Below are 27,304 nucleotides of genomic sequence, written 5' to 3'. Positions count from 1 at the left end.
TTAATTAGTTGTATTTAGTCTTACAATAGATAAAGCAGGTAGTTTCACATAGCTTGTTTCTAGGGTTTTATCTAGGACATCATAGGAGTTTCTTGAAGGGAAGTATAGCCATAGGGAACATTTTAATTTGGATCTGCTTCATTACTCCAAATATTGTTGAAACAACACCAGTTGTCAGCTCTACTGGGCAATATACAAACATTTAGAGAAGTTGTACCCATACTAATAAGGGTGAAAATAAAAAATGGACTATGGCTTAGATTTGTGTTCTTTACAGCAAAGTGTTTGAGCAACTCTTTGATCCTTTTCTTCACTAATGGAGATTAGAGCCATTTATTGTTTGGGGGTTGTAATTTGTATTTAAATGTGGTATGTATGGAATTTAGAAAATTCACCCTAGATATATGAAGGTTAACATTAATGTGTGTGTATATGTGCGTTTGTGTATATGCTGGAGGGAATAGGAAGTGACAAAAGTAATCTAAAATCATAATGTTGAGAAAAATATTAAAGGTAAATGAAATCTTTATTGTCATAAACTGCTCTCCAATCCAGTACTGATAAACGACATGGGAAAAGACTGTGGAGGTTACTTTCAAAACAAACATTTACTATGTTCCCGGAAATGCATGTATTTGTATAAAAAGCAGATAGCAATCACATAAACCTTTTTCTTCTTTATCTATTTACCAAGCAATCGACTGTTAAGGTCTTTTTGGTTGCCTTTGGGCACTTTGTGTGCATTCTTTTGAGCTTTCAAAAACATAATGCATGGTAGCCCATTTGCCACTGACTGGCATTGTGAAGGGTTGGAATGGGGCAGTGTAATAACATGAAAGGCTGATGACAAAAGTAGTATTTGTAATTTGGAATCTATTTTCAGTACATTAGAAGTCTTCCCTATTTAAATGAACCCTGCAAACCATCATTTTATCAAGTGAAGAGTTTGTAACACATGATTACCGTTGGTTTTCTTACAAATCAGAATACAACTTCAGTTTTTGAGGCTCTTACCACAGTTATCATGGTGGTCTCTTACTGGCTGACACTTTGATTATGAGCAGGAAATGTGCTTTCTGCAGCCACACACACACACAAGGTGACACAGAAGTATTAGGTCATGCAGTAGCACCTAAGTTCAGAGTGCCTCCTAGTGGAGTCTAATGTTGATCAAGTACAATTGAAATAATTTTTTCGTTCCTCTAAAAATCTCCCCTTTGGCATCACGGTTGGTTATGAATCTTGGGCCTCATAGGAGGCACTAAAATAATGTTTTACTCATACTTTTTCCTTTCTCCCTTTAAAAATTATGTAAGATACCTTCTCTGAATGTGTGAATTTTTTATAGAACACCTAAGATTCTTTGCATTTAAAATTCCTTCCATATCAATTAAGTCCAAGGTGTCTCGGCTTTTCCATTTCTAATGTTTAAATCAAAGACTTCATGTAAATAGGCTGGGTGCAGTGGCTCATGCCTGTGACCCCTGCACTTTGGCAGGTTCGGAGGATCCCTTGAGCCCAGGAGTTTGGGAGCAGTCTGTGCAACATAGGGAGACCCCTGTCTCAAAAATATATATTAAAATATAGCTGAGCATGGTGGCACACACCTGTGGTCCCAGCTACTTGGGAGGCTGAGGTGGGAGGATTGCCTGAGCCTGGGAGGTAGAGGCTGCAGTGAGCCTGATCGCACCACTGCTCTCCAGCCTGGGTGACAGAGTGAGACGCTGTCTCAAAACAAAACAAGAACAACCAAAAACACTTGTCAGTGAAAATGTTTGAAATTTTGGAACTATTAGAATGTATTTAAATAAAACAGCTATTGCTTAAATGCAACATTTTAAGTACTAGTTTTGTTTCAAAGTTCAGACAAGCAGCAATGTAGAAATATCCCTGGTCTCACGAGGTCAGGAGATCGAGACCATCCTGGCTAACATGGTGAAATGCCGTCTCTACTAAAAATACAAAAAACTAGCCGGGCGAGGTGGCGGGCGCCTGTAGACCCAGCTACTCGGGAGGCTGAGGCAGGAGAATGGCGTGAACCTGGGAGGCGGAGCTTGCAGTGAGCTGAGATCCGGCCACTGCACTCTAGCCTGGGTGACAAAGCGAGACTCCGTCTCAAAAAAAAAAAAAAAAAGAAAAAGAAAAAGAAATATCCCTGGTCATTTAAGAAACTGAGCCAGTAACAGATTTTAAAGCAATTTTGAAAATATTAAATGCTTAACGTAATTATAGCAAGTATTTTATCCTAAGTTTACATACACAGTTAATTTATCAATTTGTAGTGATTACAGTAAGAGAAGATTACTTTTATACTTAGAATAAAAAAAGTTTAAAATCTGCAATATGTGAAATATGTATTGAATATATTATGCTATATTTATCTGAGTATTTTTGGTTTAACAAATTAAACACATATTTTTTCTTTTTGAAAAATGTATTGACCATATTTATATAACTACTGATCTTTTTATTTGGTAAATTTAAGTAAAATTTATTACTTATTTAACACTTTTGAATTTATATTATACTTGAGGTGGTTTATTTATCCTTGGCCAGCTACCCCCTTGAGACTCTGGCTTTCTATTTTATAGAACTATTTGAATGATACTTTAAACATGAATACTTGTTACTGGTTATCTTCTGTTCCCCTTATCTTGGGAGTTCAGCATAATGCTGTATGGATCAGGATAACAGGGTCCCACTGAGGTGAAGGAGGGAGGCCGGGAATGGCCACAGTCTGGAGTGGAGGTATCATTTTGGCAGGTGGAAAGTTGTTTTCCTGAAAGGAATTGGCAGAAGTAGATTCTCACTGATTTAGATACGTTTTCCACCAACTGAAGGAAGGAATTATTAAAGTCAATGGTGAACAAAGCATTTTAAGCATTTTATAAGAAGTGACTAGATGAGGAAGATTTTTTCATTCCTTTTTTAATCAGCAAGAAGAAATTAGTATTATTGAATTAGCAGATTCTTCCTATTCTATATTAAGAAAGATTTAATTTTTGTACCAAGGAAGGTTAGGTGAAGAAAAAGATTTATTTTTTGTAGAAAACTGAAGATATTTTGATTCAATATGAAACAGTGATATTTATATTTTATGCTGATTCCACCACCAAAAAATTATTACATGTACAAATTAAATAGAGATTATCAGCTTAAAAAATATAGAAGATTTACATGTGGCTATGAACATTCTGATGCTAATTTTTTTGTTTGATGACTATGTACTTTAAAATCTGGCATTGTCTTTCATGAGATTCTCAAGTCCTGCGTCCATTGTGTTGTTTACTTAGGTTATTTAGCTTTCTTCAAACTTAAACAAGCATTAGCTGATTGCTCCAAAGAGTAACAAAAGAAGATTCAGGAAAATGCTTGGGGCCAGGCGCCGGTGGCTCACACCTGTAATCCTAGCACTCTGGCACACTGAGGCGGGCAGATCACTTGTGCCCAGGAGTTGGAGACCAGCCTGGTCAAGATAGGGAAACCTCATCTCTACAAAAAATACAAAAATTAGCTAGGAGTTGGTGGTGTGCTCTGATAGTCCCAGCTACTTGTGGGGCTGAAGCAGGAGAATCACTTGAGCCTGGGAAGTTGAGGCCATAGTGAGTCATGATGGTACTACTGCACTCCAGCCAGGGTGACAAAGTGAGACAATGTCTAAAAAAAAAAAAAAAAAAAAAAAAGAAAGAAAGGAAAAGAAAAGTGCTTGGAATGGGAGATGAGTTATCCTGAGTTATCCTGCTCTGATACTTCTTGTTTCCTTTTTCTGCTGCTGTCTTCCACTGCACATCCTTAGGTAAAACTCAAAAATTATCATTGAGATTTTTGCAGGAACCAAATGAGACAGGAAGAAATGCTTTAAACTGCTGTCTAACCTCTAATACTGGTGATGCCATTTTTGGAGTACCACTAACAGTTTAAAAGTGCTTATCAGAGCAACTAATGCTGCTTTAATTTGTGTGCACAGATTGCTGTTAGTGTTGTTACTATCTGTTTTGTATCAGGCTAGCTAATTTCCTAGTTTATTAACTAAATGACTTCCTTAATGGCTACCCTTTTGACAAATGAAGAAATCTTGGCTGCTATGAGAGGGAAAACCAAAATTAAAAATTCACATTGAAAGGGATGAGGAACGTACGTATTTGTGCTGCTGCCGTGTTGTTGGTATGAGAGAATATCTGGTGATTGACCTTGATCCCTGACTGAAAGTCACAAAAATATGTATAATTTGGTCTTCAGCCATAAAATAAATGGCAAGTCTCTTCAGTTAAAGCAGGGATTTACATTCCTTTGTTTTGGGTGCATAAAAGGGAATCTTTTCCAACCTTATTATCAGAGAGTTTAGTGCATTTTTTTCCTGAAATATTTTACAATTTCCATTTTGTCAGACACGTTTTTTTGGAGTTCATAGTTTATTAACCATGAGTTATTTTGTTTAGTTTATACTTGAAGATTTAGAGGCCTATCATATTTTGTTTAAAGGCTTCTAAATGATCCAAACAAATCTGAATACCCACCAGCCTCAGCAAAAACTCCTATGATCTGTTGACAGATTTTTGGATCTGGGCCCTTGGAAGAGGTACTGGACATTTGTATCAGGAGCTAATTTGAGATCTTTTGCAAACCGGTTTTTATTTGTTCAAGTTAATGAGGGCAACACCAGTAGAGCTGGACCCTCTGTAGCTAATAGTCTGAACTCCGCAGGCCCCTCATGAAGTCAGTCTCCAAAGGTCACCCGCAATCCTCCTTAGGAACCAGGCTTATTGGTGAATAGTCTAGGACTCACAGATTGATCTGTGCCTCTGCAACCAGGGAATCTGACATGGTACCAACATGTTTATTTATTTCCCAGATGTCATCCCAGAGTTTGGGCAATGAGATTGGATATTTGCAGTTCCGCACAGTGGAAATTCACCTTTTAAATAGGGCAAGAAATACTGATCCTCCTAGTGTCTGGTAGGAGTCATCTTTGCTCTTGCCAATTGGTTACAATTGTTTCACCTGTTTATTGTCATGTTTTTAAGCACCACAGTCAGCCAAATAAGATTTGAGAAAATTGTGAAAGAGAAAGCATTTCTTTCAATTCAGTCCTTTCATTCAACTCTCTTTGTACTTTGCCTCCTTCACTTTCTTTCTTTTGTTTGCTCATCACATTCAGAAGTTCACATTCCCTTATCTTACATGAGTGAAGCTATAAATTTTTGAAATAGTCATCTGCTATCTATATAACTATGAGCAAGCTACTTAACCTCTTTGTACCTTGGTTTTCTTATTTGTAAAATGGCAATAGATATTACCTGTGTCATAAAGTTGTTACATGGATTGAATGCATTAAGGTGTCTCTAACACTTAACTCAGTACCTGGTTGTACAAAGTGCTAAATGACCATTTATCTAATAATTGGTAATGGAACCTAATAATAGAATAATGATAGAGAGCTGTATGCTTCATTGTTGAATTTCAAAATGCTAAACAAAAATGAGTTGTGAATTATTTTGAATGTGCAACAGCACAAGGGCTGGTGTTTTGCTTCTTCTGTGCAAACAGACTTAAAGAATATCTTTAAAATACCAAAGGACTGTTGGGTCATTCTTCAGAAGACTACTGGCAGAACAGAGATTGTCCTAGGAATCCCAGGAATAATAATGAGTCTCTTATTTTTATCGGAAAAGGAGACAACAACAGCCATATAGTATTGAACTGGTTGATTATTTTATGTATCTTCTGTAACTTGCATTTCTCTCATAATAGACATGGTGCTTTTAAAAATCCAATGTGAATGCTCTAAATCATATGACCATTATTAAATATTATTTTAAAATTAATATGTCATGGTGAGTGTATTTCTGAGCCATCGCATTCATAAACATTTAGAATATAACCTCATCCATTTTGCTTTGAGAATACCTTATGCAAAATGTTTTTGAAGGACATTTTGTTTCCTAGTATGTGTTTTCAGCAGGTGGCTAATGGCTTTTGACCTGCTGTAGCAGGATACAGAACTGAATGTCAGGCAGAATATTTTTTAAAGCTGCATTTCCATTTTGCATAATGAAGCACAGTAATTTTTTGAGATTGTCTTGAATATTTTTCCAAATAATTATTGATAGAGATAAGTCAATGTGGTAGGAAAGAGAAGAGAAAATTGGCAATGTTCCAGCATTTAGGTTTTAAGAATATTTAAGTATAATCAGATTACTAAATACAAATATTTTTAAAAATAGCATCAGGTCAAATGTATTTACGTGTTAGAAGCCATGTAAAGTACATGGTGTTAGCCTTCCACCTTTCCTGTATGGTTAGGCCATTGTTACTACTACTACTACTACTAACACACTTCAACCCACTCACTTTTCTCTTTGGTAATTTCCATTTTCTCTTGAAATTCATACAGTATATTCCATGGCCTATTTTTATACAAACTTTAAGAATTATACATACTAAAAAATAATTTTCCAATTTTGTGTAAAAATAGACCATGGCATATACTATATATAATGACAGAGATTGCTTAGGGCCCCAGGATTAACAATTTCAGATCATTGCCAATGTTAGTTTCAAATTAAGTGTTGGCACAAGTTCTTTTTATAGAACCACAGTCTTTATCATTATGTATCACATTGAATAACACTCAAATTTGAACTCAGTGGAATTTTTGAGATAAAGATGTGCATGCAGTTAGATCAGTGCCCAAAGTACCTTGTCGTATGGGTGATGTGAGACAATGACAATGTAAAGAGTTCTGTTTCTCATACTGTACATATTACACCTGGCATTTTGCCACTGAACTATATGATGAGGGAGGAATATTGTTTGTGAGCTTTGCTTTTAAAGCATAATTTCTGAAGTTGAGTTCTAATTTTATTTATTCCCTTAGGTAATTACTGGTTTTCAGCTTGCAAAGGAGCTATATTATTGAATTTTTTTAATGGTTAAACTTGTATAGTAGATGTCTTTTCTTTAAATTTAGGCACTAAAAATTCTCCCACATCAAAGTAGCTTGTGATTTTCATTTGTGGCTAGAGAGTTAATCATCTTTCAATAATGCTTTGAAGTTAACTTTAGTTCTTTTTTTCTTCACCCAGCATGGCTTCATGAATAAAACTAACCACTGATAGATATAGTGTATTATTGTTCTTGCCTATGGCTCTTGCTAATAAAAATTCCAATTCTGGTTAGTTTGCTGGAATCGAATCAATGTAGTATAGGCATACATTTTTTTCTGTTATAAAGCCCTCTCACAGAAAATAGGTAGGAAGGAAACTCTGGTTGGTGAAGGGAAAAGAAGGTAATTCTGGATTTAAAATATTTTAGCTTTTCTGTCTGTTTCATGTTTTGTATATAACTTGTGTGACTTTTTACTTCTCACTGTCCTAGAATCCTTGAAATTAAAAATTTTATTGTTTAGGATGAAATTACTAAAAGTTCCTATAAATTAATGTATATGAATCTGCTGTTGTGTGGATGAAGTAACATAGCAATGTCAATCACTTCCTTTGAGAAAATGTGTATGTTTCTTTTTAAAAGCAGCTAGATAAGAAGCCATCAACTGAAGAATAGGGTAGGTGATGCAACCATTGCTAAAATAACCTGGAATTCTGACAGTTTCTAAAGTTATGTCAGCTTGCTTACAAGATTACTTAATCACTAAATCACATCGGATTTGGCATTTTAACAAATAGGATGCTTTGCACTAACATCATCAGCACAGAAAAGAATGGTGCCTGGATGCCTGCTTCACAATGCAACGTGTGTATTTAGAAACCAGAGAACATGCCAGACTGAGTGATGATTGTACAAGACATTCCATACTCCATCCAGATGTACCAGGCTCAAGTGAAAAGACCCTTAAACTGTGGTTAGGGGGAGACAAAAAATGGAGCTTATTTTTGCAAATTTTCATGCATAACACATTGGGTGGGAACATGGTCTCCAGAGTTGGATACACCCAATCAGTTTTAACTATTTGAAGGCTGATCCCTTTGGGCAAGTAAGTTATGCTATTTCAGCAACATATTTCTTAACTATAGCATAGGTGTAGTAATGGTATCGAATTTATACTATTATTTTGAGAAAGAAGTACCAAAATGAAACTGGTAACGAACAAAAACTGCCAGTTCCAGAGCCTTAGAAATCTTTAGCATTTATAATATTTTGCATGTAAGGGAATTCACTGTTATACAGGCTCCTACATGACCTCAGGATCCATCTCGACATAGAACACCAGGAAGTCCCTGCTATTTCATAGAAGTTGGCATTGAACATGAAATGTATTTGTGCTCCCTGAGCTAATTCAACTCTACTCATCTTTTCTCTTCTTTCTCTTTTGTTGACAGCCTCCTTAATGAAAATATCAATTTGGGTACTTGGAAAGGTGAGGATGGAGAGATTGGTTATCCACAGCAATGTTTGGGGACTGTGTTGAATACTTTACAGAGATTTGTGTTAAGTAGGTGAATCCCAAATTTACATTTCCAGCCTTATCCTCTACCACAAGCTCCATTCATGCATTCATTAATTGCCTGGATCCTTCATTTCATTGTCTAATGGGTATCTAAACTTATTGTACTCACTATTCACTGTCCTCCAGTCACACTGGGCTTCCTTATGTTCCTTAAACATTCTAAGCTCATTTCTGTCTTGGGACCTTTGTTCTTGCTGCTTTCAATGCCTGGAAGCCTCTATCCTTCGATTTTTATGCATCACGCTCCTTCCCTTTATTCAGGTGTCATTTCTTCTGACACTGAGGTTTCTCTCTGCCAATGGTATCTCAATCATCCCCCCATCCAGTCAGTCTCTTATCCAATCACTCTGTGGTACGGTTCTTCAGAGCCCTTTTGCATGTATACAAAATTGTAATTTATTTCTTTAATTGTTCCTTGTTTTACCTCTCACTCTAAAATACAAGTTCTCTAAGAGCAGTGGCCTTACCTGGCTCTTAGACGTGCTCTCAGCAACCTTTAAAGGTGTCATTCTTTTTCCTTCATCTTATAGGTGACAAAAGTGAGGCCCAGGGAGGTTAAGTAGCTTGCTCAAGATCGCAGAGATTGGAAGTGGCAGAGCTGGGATTTAGGTCCCATGCTGTGCTCTAAAAAACTGTGCAACATTGCTTCCTTTTTCATAAATGAAGGTCAGGGACATTAATGGGAGGGAGGGGGCTATGCTGAGTTCTTGGAACTCCCTTCAAGTCTCTGGGCTGGCAGTTATTGTTTGAGTCCCTGGTCTGGACATAGACAGACAAGAGCTGGTCCTGATCACTTTCTACTCTAGCATCCTGGGCTTATCTTCTGTTCCCTTTTCCTTTTAGACTTAGTGCCCAAGACACGTGTAATTAATATTTTACAAGAATGCATTAAATCCCCTACTGCTTGGGAAAAACAATGAAACATCAGATTTTAAAGAAACTCCCAAAGGGCTAGAATCCAGTTTTGAACCCAGATGGAATTTTCCACATGGCTTGGAAAATATATAAGTATATATATTTTTATATACTTGCTGTTTTCTGAGCATTTCTTACTTGACAATGGTTACATACAGCTGTAGCTTTCTTTTTGTGAGCTTGCGTTAATAACATTGCTTTGGTTTTAACTTGCTTACTATAACAAGTTAGTATATTTAACATAGTCCTTATTGACTGGAGGATTCCACCTCACCTCACCATGTGATACTGAAACTGAGCTATGTATATTGTTTTAACTAGACATAGTATAAAATAAAACAGGTTTTCTTATAATTTATATCATTAAAACATATAAATTGTCTTTCAGCTTTTAGGAAAAAAAAAATCAGGGCATTTGATTCAAATAGGATAATTCACACCCCACAGATTATAGGGGAGTGATTACTGATTCTTTTTGTTGTAGGACATTTGGTATATCTGGCTGCAATTGACCTTTTAGAAGCTATTGACATCATTTGGGAACTGCCAGTAAACCTGCCTTAATCAGTTAAACAGAAGGAATCGTAGCACTGTGGAACTGACTGGTTGATTAGTTTAAATCCAGGCACAGTCCTGCCTGAATGCCCTTTGTGAAACCCTTGCACAAAAAAACTTGCTTCCTTCAGAAGCATTATAACCTACATCCTGCTGTCAGATCTTTTCGGCTCTGCTGGTCTTCTTAGGCTGCAGGCATCCTCCTTAACCCCGCTTATGCTTCCTTTCATTTCATGAAAACAATATCTATGGTTAGAGTCACAAAAATGCTCTACATTTCCCTCAAAGTTCCTTATTTGTATCCTAGGGAAAAGGTATTTTAAACTCCACTAATTGAGAGACGAAAATGGGAACTTATCTTAAAGTAGCTTCTTTAGAAAAAAAATATATTAGAACTTAATCCAGCTCTTCCTCTGGGACTTATAATCAAAATTAAAATCTTGAAATGTTGAAGGGAGTTTTTGGTATTAGAGTAAGCCATCATGTATAATTCCTTTGATTTTTAGATTCAAAACATTGAAGGCTTTATAATTTGTGTTTAGTTTGGGGAAAATATTAAAGTTAATCGACTCTTGGGTGAGTTCAGAGCTAGTATAAAGATGTAGTTCTGGACCTTTAAATGAAAGTGAAATTAAAATTCTTTAAGGATAAAGCTTTGAGTAGCTTCAGTCTATTACAAAGACTGAGAAAAGGACCCATACAATGGGCACTCTGCTGGGATTGGTTGCAGAAGAGGGCAGATATTTATGCGGGAGAGGTCAAAGAATTGCCGTAGAACACTTTCACAGCATATGGCGTGTTGTATTGGAGCAGACCAACATGCTCATTTTAAATATTAAAAAAACTGAGGCCCCACTTAATTACTCAAACTCTTAAGGGCCCTACTTGGCCAATTTCTATTTCTACATCACCCCGTTACAGTACTGTTCCAGAATACAGATGAAGCCTCTCAAAGAAGGTGGTGCCATCCTATCATCTGTGGTTTTGCTTATTATTATTAATTATGATAACTACTGTTTATGGAGTGCTTTTGATGTGCCAGTACTTTATGCGTTATCTTTATCTTCATAACTACAGCATGAAGTGGTACTATTGTTCTTCCCTTTTTGAAAATGAGGAAGTGATATTTAGGAAAGTCATGGAGGCTAGCCTCAGCAACATAGCGAGACCCCACCTCTACACACACAAAAAATTTAAAAATTGCTGGGTGTGGTGGTGCATGCCAGTAGTCCCAACTACTCGAGAGTCTAAAGTGGGAGGATTGCTTGAGCCCAGGAGATTGAGACTGCACTGAGCTGTGATAGTACCATTGCACTCCAGCCTGGGCAACAGAGAGAGATTCTGTGTCCAAAAAAAAAAAAGACAGAAAGAAAAGAAAAGTAATGCATTCGACTTGAATCACCAAAGCAGTCAGAGGAGGATAAGATGCTTTGTCTTTGAGTAGGATAAGATGGTAGCTAGAGAAATGGGTAACAAGAGATGTTTCTCTCATCCCTCATAAGTTGCCTGGAGAATGTTAGGATGAGGTGAGTAATGATGCCATAGGACATGAGTAAGGAAGAAAAATTAAGGCCATTCCAGCCTTAATTCTTTAGACACAGTGGATTCACTATGAGGGAATGGGAGCACACTTGCTCTCTGGCTGCAATGAGAAGCAGTAGAGGTCCAAGTAAGGAGCAGATTGCGGCATCAGGGATTCTAGAAGCCATGAGACACAGGAGGAACCACGGAATCATTTTGAGCCTCTGTTTTGTTTTTCATTTCTAAAAGTGAAATTTTGATTTCTACCTTTCCCTACCACACTGTGTTCTTTAAAAGATTGAAAAAATTGAATTTTAAGCACCATGGAAAAATAGGATATAATAAATTTTGTGTTTATTTATTGAATAAGTATTTATTGAGGGAATGCCAAATGCAAGGCACAGTGCTATGTATAGAATAAGAGGCGAACATTGACTTTGTGTCTCCCTTTCAGAAGATTAAAGAAAGTAGGAAATTAGGCAACTTGATAAATAACTATGCAAAAGTATGTTTTAAGTGCAGTTCTCAAGGTTAAGAACACTGACAATTCTGAGAGGGAATTGACTTCTAATGATGGGTCTTGAAGAGCTGATAGGGTTTGGATTGGTAGGGAGGAGAAACAGGAGAAGTATGAGGGTTGCAGCGGGGATGGGGAGATAGATGTGGAATTCCAGGGGGAAGAAACAGTAAGAGCACAGGCCTGGAGGAGGGAAAGTATGGGGACATATTTGTGCATCAGATTGTCTAATTAGTTGTTGCTTAAAGTATCAGGAGGTCTGTCTGGTAAAGATGGGCTTATGCTGAAACAGTGAAATGTGCACTTGATTTAGAGGCTCACAGGGGAGCCTTTTAGAGTTTTGGAGTTTGGTGGTCACCTGGTCAAGGCAATGTTTTATAAAGATGCATCAAGGACAAAGTGATGAATAGAATTATTAAAGGAGCGAGACACTGAAGTCAGGGAAGCCAGAACATTATAAGATGCCTGATAAAGAAGACCTAAGCTAGAGGGGCAGTAGTGGGAATGGAACAGGAAGAGATGGATCAGGGAAAGTTGACTGCTAACTGGATTTAAGGGTGATGGGGAGTCACAACGCTTTTGTCATTAGAAGTTCTTGGACTACTTTTTCATTAAGTCAGTATGAATTAGTTTTAATTAACATATTGAAATCCAAATGCTCATAATAAAGTCCCACATCCCACTGTCACTTTTCAGTCCTTGGAACATCTTAACTGGATTTAGAAAAAAAAATGTTCTATCGAGATCAGAGGAACCATGACTGTTGCTCGTCTGGACTAGGAGGAAGTTCAACCTAGATTATGAGGCTAAGCTGGGTCAGGATTAAGGGTGTTTTGCCTTATCCTCAGAAAAGTGACTTGAAGGAACTAGCAGAATGGCCACTGTAGCTGACAGTCAGGGCTTTAGAAATCCTGCCCAAATGTCCCCTCATAGGTGGGACTTTAACCCCCATTTGCTTCTGAATTGGCACTTGCCATGATGAATTCACTTAGTTTAAGAAATAAGTAAGTTTCAGGGTCTTGCTCAACTCTAAACATCAGTTTAAGGTGGTTAACTGGGAGAGAGATGAGATTTATAATACTTTTGAAAATTGATAGGGTTATTTCTTTAGGAAATACTGCTGGTTTGTTTGTTTCTTATGAAAGGGCATTTCCATTTTTTTTTGTTTGTTTTTGAGACGTAGTCTCTCTCTGTCGGCCAGGCTGCTGGAGTGCAGTGGTGTGCTTTCCGCCTCCTGGGTTTAAGTGATTCTCCTGCCTCAGCCTGCCGAGTAGCTGGGACTACAGTCATGTGCCACCACACCTGGCTAATTTTTGTATTTTTAGTAGAGACGAGGTTTCACCATATTGGCCAGGCTGGTCTTGAACTCTTGACCTCATGATCCGCCTGCCTCGGCCTTTCAACATGCTGTGATTACAGGCATGAATCACCATACTCAGCCCCTCATTTTCCTTCTAACTGTTCTTTTCTTTCAGTTAGAGAACTTACACTATCGTTTAGATGTCTTTGAAGTCTTAGGATCCTCTTGGGAAAGAAGTGTTTTTTTCTGAATAAAAGAAGGTATACTGTTATCCAGCAAGAACATGTCAGAGCTCGATGGGGCCAGTGTTGCTATTGGGTAGGTTTTGCCCCTGCTCCAGGTCTGCTTCTAACCTCTGGACCTCATACTTCTGTGGGTGTGTACTTCACAAGGTCTGTCTCTTGCTGTCCTTGAGAATCAAAAGAAGAGGTAATTTTTGTGGGAAGTTATCAATTCAAGAAACAGTTTATGATCTTCTCTAATAAGGTGGTGAGATCATGCTGACCAAAATATTTAGTGAAGTGGTGGGAGGAAATAGAACACTAGTACAAGACACCGTGACAGTTTTGTAGATTTAAGAGGAAAATAAAAACTAAATGAGGCCTGGAATTAGGGAATGGAGGTTGGAGAAATTAGGCCTCTTTTCTCTAATGCAAGCATCTCTAACAGGCCCCATAATCTGGCCACGTGGGATCGTTTTTCTCACTCACACTTGATTTTTGTTTCTGCTGGTGGTCTTCCATATTTCCTTCAGCCATTCATAATGTCAGAGACCTCTTGGTTTGGTCTTATTTTGGGATGTGCTCTTTTTAAAATGGTACCTTTTAAAAGTAAATCTAACAAACCAGCTTTACTGTTGGACTGTTCTGTATGATTGCTACATCTCTGGAAAAGTCAAAACAAGTGCTCCCTTTTTGTGTGTGTATTGCCTAGATAACCTTTATTTACTTTTTACACCCTAATTCTGTGTAGACAGGTGGGTCATCTCCTCCTAAGAGTTGTTTGAAACAACCTTGAAATAGTCTGGCTAGCCTGTTAGGACCTAGACCACTGAAGCTGTCATTGGCCTTCTGTGAGGGCAGGTAAGCCAGGATTGCAAGCTCAGAACGCAGTTCAATGAATTTCCATTGTTTGAATTACAATAGTAACTCATATTCATAGTTAAATAAAGACCTTTTAAAAGCATATAATATGAAAATTGGAAGACTCTCCTTCAAACCTAGTCTGCAATTGACACTGCTAGAAGCAACACTCCTGGCAATGGGGTGTGTGTCTTCTGGGCATTTTTCAGTGCATATTCAGATGAATACATGTATTTATTTTAAAATTTGAATATATGTGTGATACACACACACACAGAGTTTTGTACTGTTAATTTATAGTAAACTTTGCGGTTTTGCTTCTAACACTCAGGATCTCAAGAAGAACAAATGAAAGGATAGCAGTAATTCCATTTTGTTGGAAAGCTTTTTCACTTTACCTGAATTTAGAAAAATCTGAATTACTGTATGTTTTTGTGAGGGTTGACTTTGCTATTTTGCTTTCAGAATTTTTTCTAATCTGTATGGGAATGAAAAGCCCAACTTATCAATTAAGTTAAAATTTTCTACATATTCCAGATTGTAAATTGGTGCTATTGTAATCCATGTACGCAGTATTATTGTTATACATTTGCACACTATTTACTCACAAGGGAAACATTAAAAGGTAGGCTTAGCGTCATCTAAATTGAAGTAGAGATAATAATAGTTTCTTTGAACTAGCTGAGATCTAAATATACAGTACAGAATGACAACCTTCATTTTTTTTTGTGATATGAATATCTTAAAATCTGGTAAGTTACTTGCTTATCTGTACAATTACAGTATTTGCAGTAGCAAAATTAGATGGCAGTATTGTTTAAAAACATGTCAATCTAATATTCATGGAGAAGAAAACAATAGCTTCCATAGTACAGATGATAAATTATATACTTATTAAAGTGTTGCATCTGATCAAATAAATGTGGTATTTCATTATAGACTTGGTTTGATGTTGAAACATTGTTATTTTAAGCAATTACTTTAAACTGGATATTTTAAAGAGAGGCTGTATTTCTCTGAATGTGGGTGACAGAGGCAGGGAAGGACAAATAGTTCAAAGAGAGATTTAAATTATGTGTAGTTTGGAGGATTGTTAGAAGTAGAAGTAATTCTGCCTGTGATGGAAGAGACTTAACCAGAAAACCGTGGCAGCAGTCAACAGATATCGTCTGATTTTGTCTGGGTGTCATAATTAGGCATTTCGCTGGAGGTGTTTTCTGGATAAGTGATGTATTGGCAAGGATTTAGAAGATAAATAGAATGGGCAGCTGCCGCCTCATGGAGAAGTAAATAGAGAGTCAGTTTTCATTGTTAGCAGTAAGCTGACCTCCAAAGGCACAGATGTGAGCTTTCTTTTCAAAGGGAATGAAGTATTCACCATTAAGTATAAGGATGTTTTTAATGTGACAATGTTAATGCTAGTTAAATGAGAAAAACCATATATGAATACTTAGACTGTTGCTACCTGGGAGCATTATTTATTGACCTGTGCCTTCGTCAGAGCTTCAGATGTGAGAGGAATGATGCTAACAGAATCGTGTAAAGATATTTGTCATTAAAAAGTCACATCGCAATTAATAGATTCAGAATTCATCGAGTCCTCTTGCTCTGTGTCACACCCGCTGCCTCTGTGACAACCTTCATTTCCTACTTAGCAAATCCAAGCCTGGTAGCTGGAACCCCAGGAAGTTGTTAAAGCAATTAAAGGCTTCTGTCTCCCAGCACATTGCTTGGTTACCATAGTATCCTCTGCCTCCAAGTCTCTCCTGATGATGTCAGTATGCATACAGGGGTTGTTCAGAGCATCTACGTGGGGATGATTCACCCCGCAATAAAGCCCCTCTGTCTCGTTGCTCGCTTTCCAGTGAGCAGATTTCAGACATCTGTAGCAATGGAAGGTAAGTGCCTTGTTTTGCATATTGAAGAATTACTAAATGTTTCTATTATTCTGTTTCTGGTTTCTTGCTTTCTAAGATATGCTGCTGACTGAAATCACAGTGAATGGGAGCATTTCAGTCAATTACTTAGAACAGATTTGTAGTTTGTACTTAAAGTGTGTGTGTGTATGTGCGTAGGTGTGTGTGGGCAGGCACATGTGGGGTAGGCTTATAAAGAAAACCGAATGCACAGTGTAATGTCTGCTACTGTCCCTGGTAAACAGCAATAGGTTTTTATTTCAAACTATTCGAAATATATAACTTCCTTAAAATATTTTGACAAGTGTCACAGGGCAAGTAGGGCTACTTTTTTAAAAGTGTGTAAGTATATTGTATTGGCATTTTAAACGATATTGGCAGTTTAAATGTATTAACATGTGAAATATCTAAGATGGTATGGGAAGATATTAGAAAGAAGAGCCATGTTAAGTTGAGAATTTGTATGTTATAGAAATTAAAACATGTAGGACAAAGATTTAGTTGGTGAAAGGGAGATGTATGGAGTTCAGAGTATAGTAATAATCACCATTCCATAGTTATGCCACACTTTTATTGCTTTTCAATATCTCACACAATTTGATTGTAAAAATAATGCTTATATTATTGTGATGAATGCAATTAGTGCTTCCTGAAAGTTTTCTTTAAATACTTATCCATCCTTCTTAAAGATAATCCAGCTATGTTCAGCTTTACAGAAAGAATATAGTAGAACCACTTATAACATTCAGATAGAACAGTGATACATGAATATTTGCCTCGAGAAGTTAGTGCTGTTTCAGTTTTTCTCTGACAGTATGCCTTATCAACAAACAATAAATAATGAGACACACAACCAGTTCCTCTCTATCAGCCTCCTTCTGAATCTCTTCCTTCTGAGAGTTCTGCCCATAAGGTTAGTTTTGCATTTATTTCTTCTTCTTGATTCCCAAGGGATGATTCAGTAGTACATTCTGTGAAGAATGTAATACTTGGCCAGGCACGGTGGCTCACGCCTCTAATCCCAGCACTTGAAGAGGCTGAGGTGAGAGGATCGCTTGAGCCCAGGAGACCAGCCTGAGCAATAAAGCAAGCAAGACCTGTCTCTACCAAAAACAACAAACACACAAACAAACAAAACTGAATTTTAATGGAAGTGGTAGATAACAGCAGTTTCTAATTAATTAATAGATAGCTTTGCAGAGAAAAAAGAACAAGAGTGCAGTGGATGGGCTGGGACGGCTCCCATTACTTTATATAGTTGAATGTTTATTCTGTGTGGAAGGCAGCCAGATGGCTTTGCTGATAGGTAGGTAAATGGTTTAGACTGTCCGTCTCTAGAGAAATGTCTAAAATTTGCATTTGTTTCTTGTCTTTTTGAAGCCTTTTGAAATATACCCTGCTGTCTAACTTGCTTTATTTCTGCATGAGATGATTCACCTTTTTACAAAGAATCAGTGAGAAGTATAGTTGTGAGAGGGTGAAACGTTGCTTAAAAATTTAAATTTAATTGCTTGTAAGCAAAGGATATGTCTTATCTTAAATATCATAATGCTTAGTCTTTGAATTTCTTTCTGCCTTGAAAATAGGCTAAATGCTTTGACTGAATTTCTTCACTATTTTGAATACTTAATCTTGTTTGTGTTTGAAAATTTACTTGGTAATTACTATCAGAACAAGTTTCTAAAAAGTAGGAAAAATTAAGTTACTCCCTAATTTAGATTATAATAGGTTAAATATTGAAGAAAGTAAGTCAATCTAAACTGCTTCCATACTGTTTAAAACCTTTTCATTAAAACACTCACCTAATATTTATGTTGGAAACAAGAATAATATATTCTAAGCTAAATTATATTAGGTTTTTGTTCTTTGCCATGTTAATGTGTGGGGTGACATAGTTTAATTTCTTCAATAACTCTTTGTAGTAATAATTTAAAAAATATTTCTGCAGTTTTGAACCCTTAAAATATCCATGAAAATACACTTTTGCTGACCTGATTGATATGAGCAGCACTATAAAGAGTGTACTATAAAGATTACAGTTTCCTTCATGCTTGAATCAGGAAGTAGTTCCAAGTAGTTTTAGGCTGTGATTTTTAAAATTGGTTTAGGAAAGTTTTTACTTTATTTTTATGCTCTAATAAGGATGTTTTAAATTTTACAGATACTTAAACTTGTTTTTGCTGAAATATGGAAATGTCGGGTCTGTAGACTTTTCCAGCATGAGATGAATGAAATATAGCAGAAAAAGGATCACCTTGGCTCTCAGTAGAAAGATAAGAAGTTGCCGGGCGCGGTGGCTCAAGCCTGTAATCCCAGCACTTTGGGAGGCCGAGACGGGCGGATCACGAGGTCAGGAGATCGAGACCATCCTGGCTAACACGGTGAAACCCCGTCTCTACTAAAAAATACAAAAAACTAGCCGGGCGAAGTGGCGGGTGCCTGTAGTCCCAGCTACTCGGGAGGCTGAGGCAGGAGAATGGCGTGAACCCGAGAGGAGGAGCTTGCAGTGAGCTGAGATCCCGCCACTGTACTCCAGCCTGGGTGACAGAGCAAGACTCCGTCTCAAAAAAAAAAAAAAAAAAAAAAAAAAAAAAAGAAAGATAAGAAGTTAAGGCTGGGCGTGGTGGCTCACGCCTGCATTCCCAGCACTTTGGGAGGCTGAGGCAGGCAGATCACCCTGAGGTTGGGAGTTCAAGACCAGCCTGACCAATATGGAGAAACCCTGTCTCTACTAAAAATACAAAATTAGCCAGGCGTGGTCGCGCGTGCCTGTAATCCCAGCTACTCAGGAGGCTGAGACAGGAGAATTGCTTGAACCCGGGAGGTGGAGGTTGCGGTGAGCCGAGATCGCGCCATTGCATTCCAGCCTGGGCAACAAGAGCAAAACTCCATCTCAAAAAAAGAAAAAAAAAGAAGTTAAATCAAACCAGTATCCAAAAGAATTAGAAAAACTTATATGGGGAACATGGACTTGGGAAAATAAACATTTTGTCCAGTGGTAGGAGAAGCTCAGGTTGTGAGGGACTCGTTAAGTGCTTTACTCAGTTTTCTGTGTTCACTCAGTGGCAGAGCCAGGGCTGATTGGAACTGGTGCCCACCCTTCTACAGGCCAGTTTTCATTTTCATGGCAGCATACTCTCTAGTTGGAGTTGAGTACTTTTTCCTAACCAACTTTTAAACTTATTTTCTCCCATTACAAGAGTGATGAAAGTAGCATAATAACTATTAGTTTTCTATTGTTGGCTATAACAAATTGCCACCAACTTGGTGGCTTTAAAAGTACGAATTTATTATCTTACAGTTCTCTTGGTTACAAGTCTGACACCGGTCTCAGTGCACTGAAACATCAAGGTGTCGGCAGGGCTACATCTACCTTCAGGTGTCTCTAGGGGAGAATTCATTTCCTTGTCTTTTCCAGCTTCTAGGGCCGTCTGCATTCCGTGGCTCCTGGCCACCTCCTTCCATCTTTACAGCTTGCAAGTACAGACTGAATCTTCACTTTGCCATCTCTCTGGTTCTCTGCAGCCAGGAAATTTATCCTCTTTAGAAGAGTCATGTCATTAGATTGGGCCCACTTGGATAATCCAGGAGAATCTCCCCATTTTAAGATCCTTAATCTTGAGCACATCTGCAAAGTCCTTTTGGCCATGTAAGTTAACATATTCACAGGCTCTGGGAATTAAGACATGAATATCTTCGGGGGCCATTATTCTACCCGCCATAGAAGGATAACAAAATGCATGGCTGACTTAATCAACATTAAATTCACACATGCGATATTTTTACTGAAAAATCATAAATTAAACCAATGATTGCCAATAGAGACTATGAAACTTTGACCTAATTCAGTGAATGTAATCATCCCCAAGGATTTTAAAATGCCTCAAGATAATTAATGTGAGAAAATCAGATTAGAAAGAAATGTTTCACCAACTCAAATGTTCAAAACTCTTAGATACAGATGGGAGCCTCATAAAGTGACACTATTCTCAGTTTAATATTTTTATTGAGAGGCTCACATCAGATGAAGTTAATTAAACCAAACTGATTTGGGACTGCAAAATTTCCATTAGTTAACTCCTATGTGAATCAGCCGGGGTTTCTTTAGAAACAGAAGGGTAATACCTGGGCCACTAGAGAGCCAAATGCGAGATCTAGTAACCCTGAGTTTTGAATAACACTGTCATTTATGGCTCTGGCATTAAGCCATATGAGTCACAAGACCTAGCAGATGAATCTAGCAGGTATACCTGATACAGTTTCCTAGGAAAGGTACAATATATTACATTAATCAATAACTTTAAACATGAGGGCAACAGCTGCAAAAATAGTTTCTTTTATTGTTCACATCCTGTGTTAATCATACATTTAAGCCAAATGATAGCACAAGGGTCCATCCACAGGAAGCATAAGATAATTTATATCTAGTAGCTGTATTTTAACTTTTGCTAAACACTAGTGGTAAAGATGCAGAAGAGAAACTACTGTAATATGTTAGTTTTGGACAGAAAGCCTAAATTTACATTTTGCTGTGGTTCTCTGAAGAAAAGGAGATGGAAAGAAAACCAACTGTTTTCCTACTCATATTCTTTTTTATTTTTGGAATCATTTTCTGGAGAAAACCTAAATAGTACCTTAGGATCCTTGCTTAGACAATGGCTTGTGAAAAGCACATTTCTTTGCAGGAAGTAATTATTTTGACACTGATTCTTTTTGATACGACAGTGTAAGCAACCTTAGGATTCTATATGTAAAAAATCTGATTTTATGCCATTATGAGATTGATTTGTTAATCAAACTACCATCATTAAAGGAAAGATATTATTTGACAATGAAGTTAAAAATTAAAATCAGTTGACTATGTAATTTAATAAATAATGAAATAGCAATCTATCAAAAGTATCTCCATAAATAAAATATACATTTGGTTATTTATTTATGTACATAGTAAGCTCACTTCAATGTTTCGTTTCTTTTATCTATCAATAGTATATACTAATGCAAGTGCTCATGTAAATAAAAACAGAACCCAAATACCTTTAAACAATTGATTATTTTTAAAAAGTATACAGAATATTCCATTTACTATGTATTTGATCCTACTACAGTAAATTAGAGAAGAGATGAAATCTATTTTGCTTATTTGAAAAAAAAAAATCTCACATAGCTGTTGCCTTCTCTGTGATAGAAGAGACCGTTTAATCTTTAAATCATTTTGAACTGGCTCAGTTGCTTTACTAATCCTTTTACTTTGTTAAAAATTATCTTAAAAGTTTATCTTTGAGAGAAATCAGAGATAAAGGAACTAATGGAGATGAGAGTTTTGAGGTTTTGAATTGTACTTGGTCATTGGGCATGGATGAAATAGAAGCAGACCTCAAAATCAAAAACTTCGAAGATGTTGATTTCTCACCAACTACACTGAAAACCAGTACAGAGTTTTATTTCCAGGGGGAATTTTTTCCCAGTGATGGGAGTAAAGTCATGCAGCAAGTAAGCGATGGAACTAGGAAGTTATCCTACGTCGTAACTACTCCAAAGATGTTGTAGATCAGGGAACCATTGCAAGCTCTCATTTTTCTCACTGATCTTTCTCACTTAATCTCACTGATTCAGCTGTTTTTCTTTAATTTATTGTTGCTCTAATTTTACTTCCTTCTTTAAATGAGGGTGAAACTTTCAGAAAGACATGCAATTATTGAAACTTTTTATGAAGAGAGTTCTTTTACTTTAATTTGTGGAATGCCCCATTTCTGCCAATGTCTGCTATGGAAATGAGATTCTATAACTGGAACAATTTTTCCATTAACTCTTCTCAAACAGTCTGCTTTGGAGTGAGGATTAATGGAAATAAAGGGTACTCTTTCTGCAGGCAAAATCTTGTGACCTGGGGCAAATAGGGAGAAAAAAGGTTAAGCAGCAATACCTTAAAGGGCATGAAGCCATAGGAACAGATGTTAGCCATCTTCTGTGGGGGATGACCCGCAGTGCACTGGGGACTAGCCGGGTTAAAAAGCTTAGAGAGGACTGTGCCTCATACCTGTTGCTTACTGTCTGTTGTAGATGATTTTACAAAAATTAAGGAGTCTGTGGTAGGGGTAGGAGACTGGTTCCTGGATGTAGCCCCAGTAATGCTTAGAAATAGAACTATTCCAATGTGCTTTTCTTTTATGCCAAGGGTGCATGAGGGGGCGGCAACTGGAGATCATCAGGTCCCCTTTAATATTTATAAGCAAGGAAATGAGCTCACTAATTAAAAGATTTTAATATATTCAAACCTTCCAATAAGAAATTTATGCTGCAATTTAAGTTCAAAACTTCCCAAGAGTCTCAGCAGAGAAAATGACAGAGGAATATGATTTGCCAATTGTATTATTGGAATACAAGAGTCAGGTGGCATTGTTTACCTTATTGCCAAAGGTCAGTTCTGTCTTCTTCCATCAGAATACAATCCAAGTAATTGCTATTGAATGCCCTCACGTGTGTGATGGTGCACTAAGTACAATTCTGAATTAATCAAAGGACAGTGTGACCTCAGATCTCAAGTAGTTTAAGCTGAAAGCATCTCTCTCTCTCTCTGTCTCTATATACATATATTTATATACACATATATTTATAGACATATTTATATATACATATATTTTTACACACATATATTTATATATACATATATTTATATATACATATATACTTATATGTATATGGGGGATAACTTTCTTATTACTTAATAATATTATTGTTTTATTTTCATGGTAAATTTTGCCAAGCAGCAGATTGCAGTTGGGATTTAATAAATTCATTTTATTTGCGTTCAGTGAAAGAGTATGTTTTTCTTAAAATTCTAAATTGCTGTATTTTGGCAGATCTGCAGTTATTCCATTAAGCTTTTTATCTCTGTCCTATGCTTTCCCAATCCCCGTCCCACTTGCCTGACTGTAAAACTCACATATCTTTCTTTTGTGTTCTTTTATGATAGAAAGTGTTTTCCCCTCTTTCTTATGCAAACCTGTGTGTGCAGCACACATGCACACACACACCCCATACACACAGTTACTTTACAATGAGCTCTTTCAAACCTAGTCCTTCTCTTTACTTTTGTTCCTCTATCTTCCTTTAGTCTCCCTATAACTTGTATTTTAAACAACCAACTCCTATTTATTACACCCTCACTGAGTGTAAAACACCATGGTACACACTGGGGCCTCCCCATCATTTCCCCACTACAGATCCTTGCTTCTACAGTTAACAGTATTTCCTTCTGTTGGGGAGAAGGTAGGTAAAATAAAGGAGAGAGTGGGCAGAAGGAAAGGACATTGTTGGTTATAGAGCGAAGAAAGTAAAGATAGAAACCAGGGGAAAGGGAACTGAAACAGAGCACCGAGATTGTGTTGGGGTTTTGGAATTGTGTTAGGGCAATAGGAGGAGGTAAAGCAGCAGCAGAATGTTTTTGAGTGTTTTATCAGGCATTTTATGGTGAATAAAATAGATTACTATATTTACACATTGAACTTTCTGCATTAAATTACTAGTTTATCCTTTTCAACTAGCTAGAATCCAAGTTTAAACACCCCTAAACCTTACTTACATTTATTTGACATCACTGTAGCTATTCCAGTATCCTGCCCATCCTCTGGCCCCCACTTCTCCATCTCTCTTGCTTAACTTTTAAAATGAAGTCCCTATGTAGAAATAACTTGTACTTCCTAAATGAAACCTAAAGAGGAAGTTGTTCTTATGCCCCAAATCAGTGTATATCTGACTTGATTGTTATCTAGAGTTACCTCCTAACATGTTAGCTCCATGAGGATTTTCTGATTAGGCTGAACCATTGTTGAAAGACTGGTTGTACAGAAGCAATAAGCTGGCATTTGTCCAAACTTAGTAAAGTGTTGAAAGTTGGAAGAGCAACTGATTTTTCTAGTCATTGTAATTTTCATTATAACAATCTCCTTTATAGAGTTGGTTTGCAGCCTATATATTTTTGTATCATAGCAGATATTGCACTGGCTATCAAGTCTAAAGTTTCAGTATTTGGGATTTTTTCATCTTTTCAATAATGTCAAAGAAATGTTGGGTTTAGAGGTTTTTAAACTTGGGATCTGGAAAAAAGAAAAAGATCATTCTTGATGAAAGGTTTCAGTGAGTCATCCAGAAATTTATACTTATGCCTCCTGACAGCCGGTAATTATTGGATTGCAGTTATTTTTCAGAGGTGTTTACTCTGAGTTGAGGTTTTATGTTATTGATGATCTGAATCATGAGTTTAACTCTCATGTTAATCCAATAGTTTAAGTCATCTGCCAGCCTGTGTAAAATTACTGTTTTACCACTGGACACACATTTTAATTCTTTGCCACAAAAGCAGTATTGGGCTCAGAGAATTAAGGCATTCTCTGCCTCAAGGAACTTACATTATAGGAGGAGAGAGAAGATGAGAACACGAGGACTATGATGCCACAGTGGTACAAATGCCCTGTTTCTTTGTTCCCCTTCATAGCAAAACTGCTCAAGTACAGTCTGGGCATGTTGTTTCCATTTCTTTTTCTCTTGGTAGCTCTTGAACCCACTTTTGAGAACCCTTCTGTCCTTCAAAGCCACTCACTTTAGGATCACGGGTGGCTTCAGGTCAAGAGAGTGGTCAGTGCTCTGTCCTCTTCTGACTTGACTTTTCAGCATCGTTTGGGACAGGTAGTTTTTCTGTACTCCAGAAAGTGCCACATTCATCTGGTTTTCCTTCACCCTAACTCACTGTTCTTTCCAGTCTCATTTGCTCATCATCTTCCTGACTCTAAAAGTTGAAGTATCCTAAAGTTTAGTCCTACTTTCTTCTCTATTAACACCCACTCTCTTCATGATCTTATTCTCTTATTAAAGTCTCATGGCTTTAAATTCCATCTGTATGCTGACAGTTTTCAAATTCATATTGCTGATTTGAACCTGTCTCATGAGCTCTAGACAATATATTTATGCTTGGGGTATCTAATAATCATCCTACAAATAATATGTCCCAAACTCCTGACCATTTCCCTCTACCAAACTTGCTCTTTCTGTTTCCTATCTCAGTTATCGCAGAAATCATCAATATTAACATGTTGGTATGTATTTGTCCAGGCTCCTATGGGGATGCATGTTTATTTCTTACTCTCACTCATGAGATCATACTGTGTATGCTGTTTTCTTCCTCTTTTTCCCTCATTTACTGTGAACATGTTTTATATACTCTTAAATATTATTTGAAACTTTTAGTAGTTACTTAGCTGTACCACAATTTATTAACTAATCCCTTGTTCAACGTTAGATTGCTACCCTTGACTTACTATTATAATTAAAATTTAAAAATAAAAAGAAATACTTCATCACTCTAGTTTTGTACTATCTCAGTATGGTAGCCACTTGCTACATGTGGCTGTTAAGTAATTAAATATGGCTAGTCCCAATTAAAATATGCTCCAAATGTGAATACACACCAGATTTCAAAAATGTATTTGGAAAAAGAAGGTACAATATTTTATTAATAATTTTTATATTGATTACTTACTGAAATAATATTTTGGTTATATTAAGTTAAATGTGATATATTTTTTAAAGTGGTTTCATTTTTGCCTTTTTGCTTTTGAAAAAAGCAAAATTACTATCAGAAAATTAAAAATTAAATGTATGGTTCCCATGATATTTTTATTAGATGGCACTATCGTTAGTTCTTGCTTAGATTTTTGTAACAGTCCTTTAACTTGTCTCCTGACTCCTGCGGTCTAATGTCAATAGAGTGGCCACAGTGATTCTTCCAAAACATGTATCCGATCATGTCTCTCCTCTTCTCAAAACGCTCCAGAGGCTTCTCATCTTATTTTTTAGTAAACCAAGTCCTCAGAAACCACACCTTGGAAAGCTGGTCTCTGTCTACCTTTTGACTTTATTTCTCCCTATCACAAGCCAAACATGTTTCTAGATTGGGCCTTTTTAATTGCTCCTCCCCCTTCCTGGAGTGCAGTTCCTCCAGGTATCTGCAGGGCCTCTGCAGTCGCCTCTTTCAGGTCTTTTCTTCTTTGTAAAACCTTTACCGAAAACCTACCTCAACTTGTTTTTTCTAAAAAAGAAAAGATCTATTTACAATTATGGCCTTTCCCTGCCCGACTGCTCCCAATAACCCCTAACTCTTTTTCTTGCTTTTAAAAAAATAGTCTTAGCACTTATCAAATCTAACATAACATATCGTTTTCTTATTAATTACATTTATTTTCTGCTTTTCTCCACCAGAACATAAGTTGCATAAGGGCAGGAGGTTTTGCTTTATTCACTTGATTCAATGTAGCAACATAACAAAGAGTATAATGAATTATATTCTACTCCAAATTTAGTAAGTTAGCCTAGTAAATAACCTGTTACATAGAGAACACACAGTTCCTTTCAAAAACAATTGTGAGATGTGGCCTCTAGTCTTATGAAAATTAACAGTTGGAAAAAAATAAAAGGAAAAGGTAGCATACCAGCTATGTAACTGTCAAATGGTTAAACCTATTCTGCCCTTTACAGACCTTATCCCAGTGACTTCTTGGTGGCATATGACACTGTGGATCACCATTCCCAAGAAATGAGTAGGCGTGAGGAAGCCTCATGACCTGTCAAGTGTCTTTGCTCAGGAGTTCCTTTGTCCAGTGTGCCCTTCCCTCTGCCTCATGTGTTCCAGAGAAAGCCTACTTCTCTCTCTGATAAGGAGGGTCTCCCCAAGCCCCAGCAAGATGACTTCTCCCCTCCTTTGTGCCACCAGTCATGCAAGGTCTTGTTATATGTATGTGTGGCCTTTTTTTACGTTCAGTTATGTGCTAGACTCAGATCCTTCAGGGCAGGTGTCATCTTTATTTACTTTAATGTTCCAAATCTCAATATGTAATAAGCACTTGATAAATGCTTCTTAAATGAATCAATTTCTTTTGTTATGAATGCACATTTAGAGTTTGGAAATCTTTTCATTACATTTGTGCACACATACCTCTTCTTAAACTTAAAAGCATAACAAACTTGAGATTGATATGA

At 36.9% G+C, this 27,304-nt stretch overlaps 1 protein-coding gene across 16 annotated transcripts in view; it reads left to right on the top strand.

Moving 5' to 3' along the window:
• Nucleotides 1-27,304, top strand: part of LOC105471068 (peptidylglycine alpha-amidating monooxygenase) — a 279,410-nt gene that overhangs the window by 36,783 nt on the left and 215,323 nt on the right. The window contains exon 1 of one of the 16 annotated variants that reach the window (XM_011723406.2): nt 16,108-16,252. The exons of 14 other annotated variants lie outside the window; for them this stretch is intronic. The gene's annotated coding sequence lies outside the window, so the exon portion shown is untranslated. Of the gene's footprint in view, nt 1-16,107; nt 16,253-19,904; nt 19,920-27,304 lie in introns of those variants that run through there. One more of the 16 variants, XM_071098658.1, reaches the window with a different exon arrangement.

Source organism: Macaca nemestrina, chromosome 6 (genome assembly GCF_043159975.1).
Source record: "Macaca nemestrina isolate mMacNem1 chromosome 6, mMacNem.hap1, whole genome shotgun sequence".
Taxonomy (NCBI): domain Eukaryota; kingdom Metazoa; phylum Chordata; class Mammalia; order Primates; family Cercopithecidae; genus Macaca; species Macaca nemestrina.
This window is presented reverse-complemented; position numbering and strand designations above follow the sequence as displayed.